Source organism: Oxyura jamaicensis, chromosome W (genome assembly GCF_011077185.1).
Source record: "Oxyura jamaicensis isolate SHBP4307 breed ruddy duck chromosome W, BPBGC_Ojam_1.0, whole genome shotgun sequence".
In the NCBI taxonomy this organism is placed as follows: domain Eukaryota; kingdom Metazoa; phylum Chordata; class Aves; order Anseriformes; family Anatidae; genus Oxyura; species Oxyura jamaicensis.
In genome coordinates, this window is record NC_048925.1 from 412558 (window position 1) to 414844 (window position 2287).

The window sequence follows — 2287 nt, forward strand, 5'->3', positions numbered from 1 at the left end:
CCCTGCTACCAAAACCTTGCCACGTAAACCCACTACACGGTGTTATCAAGCATAAGCAGACACCTACAGATACATACATATATCATTTCTTTTTCCCCAAATGATTTTTCATTATGATCTAAACCATTCCAAATTCTTCCTGGTTTCTGTGTGTCTGAAGTAATGGGTAGGGCAGCATGCAATGTGTCTAATGTTTTTGAGCCACGAATTAACAAACTTCTCTTCATGATAACTGGCATGTGACAAAGCATTTTCTCTCTTTCCCAAGCAGCTAATATGCCAGAGGATTATCCAGTTCAGTTTGATGAGGTAGTGGACTTCATGCAAGCAACTATTAAAAGACTGAGGAGGTCACCAGATAAACAGACTCCATTTTTTTCTAGGCAGGAGACGAACCGTCAAAATACAGCCTCAAACATGGAGAATTCCAGCAAAAAGGGAAGGAGGAATCAAAAGGGCAAAAATTGAGGATGTGTCTTAACAGAAATACATTTAAATGTGACTGACTTGGATTTCAGATATGAAACCAAGGAAGAGCTCATTTTCCAGTATTGCAGTGGATCTTGTGATGCCTCTGAGACTAAATATGCTAAAATTTTAAAAAACTTAACCAGAAAGAAAAAAATAGTCAATGACAAAGTGAGGCAAGCTTGTTGCAGACCTTTGATGATGACCTGTCCTTTTTGGATGATAACCAGGTTTACCACATACTGAAAAAACATTCCCCAAAAGTTGTGGATGTGTCTGACCTTGCACGCTGGTGGCAGCTCCAGTTTTGCATTCCTGTGATGATCCACAGAGAAGGACCAAGGTTCTCAGGGAAGCAACTGTTTAGAATGGAGAAAAGAGGACCAAAAACACAGAACGAGGGGGTGTAGGAGCCTGGGGGGTGCAAGGCAGCCTAAAAGATAGAGGCTTTTGAAGTCCAATGGGAAAGTAAATAAAAGCTCATGTGGAGATGCTGATGGCTGGATTGCATGCATGCTCACTTTCCCATCTGACATGATCCACTACCAGCGAGACTTGGATCCATGAGGAACGTGCTTAAAAACACAACCCTGTAGTACCACATTGTGGTGTAGCCATCCCCACCTGATCTGAGGAGAAGCTTAGGAGTACTCTACTCATCCCGTGCCCTCAGCTTTACCAAAAGACACATTGTGCTTTTGCTCAGTGAAGGGTGGTTCCTCAGCTTTTAGAACAATTTCTAAACTATAGTAAGATTAATCTCCTAAATAAAATGGTATTGGGCAAAATTCAAAATTCCCAAGCTCAAGTTCTCTAGTGCCAGTACTAGTACAAAGCAAAACAGTTCTACTTACTGGTTAAGTTTGTTTTTTCCCATCTCATGTTTCTTCAAAACAAGTGTGGGATTTCATTCTTCTGCTACCTATGAAAACAAGCTGAGTTTTTAAGCACTTCTTCCTAGTACAGTAAGAGAAAAAAGAAATGTGGCCTACATGAAATGTGTTTCTTTTGGTTTACAAAAGACTAATGTCACTTGTGTATCTATGTTTATATTTGGTCAGTGTGAGTGAGCAGAGACTACTTGATGCAATGCATCCATTCAGAGATGAGATAAATATTAAAATTCCAAACAGGATTTTAATCAAAGTTTGTGATTTATTAAGTAAATAGAGGCAAGCAAACAGCTTGGTGGAGCGTCCTTGGTGGTGCGTCCTGGTGGAGCAGAGACTCCCGGCGCACCCAGCGCTGTTTGCTTGCCTCTATTTACTTAATAAATCACAAACTTTGATTAAAATCCTGTTTGGAATTTTAATATTTATCTCAATTGGGGGCTCGTCCGGGATGGTCTTGGTTCCTGAATTCTGACTTGATCTAGGAGGGGCGCCCCACCACTCCTGTGGTGGCTCCTGCTCGAGTCAGGTCAGGACTAACGCCATTTCGAACCTGAATAAGGGCAAGCAAAGAATTTGATTTTTTGAATTCCCTTGCCGGCTGCAGCATTGTATTTTGCCCGTAATTCTGCGCGCGAAGATCCGGACGAAGACAACGGAGTCGTGAGTATTAAGCGTATACTGTTCGGTTGGGTGGGATTCGGTTGCCTGTGTGTGTAAGAGTGTGAATGAGACGGAACCTGGTTCCGAAGCGAGTGTGGAGGTCTTCTAACCGCGGTTCCAATCTCCCGCGAGGGACTTGGCCGGTGAAGGACCGAAGTGATTCCTATAGGATTCGTGGGTGGGTGATAGTTTAAGGACCCCCTGCAAGACACTCTTACCGGGTAACCAAGGGCTGTAGGAATTGCCACAGTAAAATTCCTAGATGG

At 42.8% G+C, this 2287-nt stretch overlaps 1 pseudogene; it reads left to right on the forward strand.

Annotated features, from left to right (window-relative positions):
• Positions 1–249: 249 nt before the first annotated feature.
• LOC118155638 lies at positions 250–878 on the forward strand (annotated as a pseudogene).
• Positions 879–2287: the final 1409 nt, after the last annotated feature.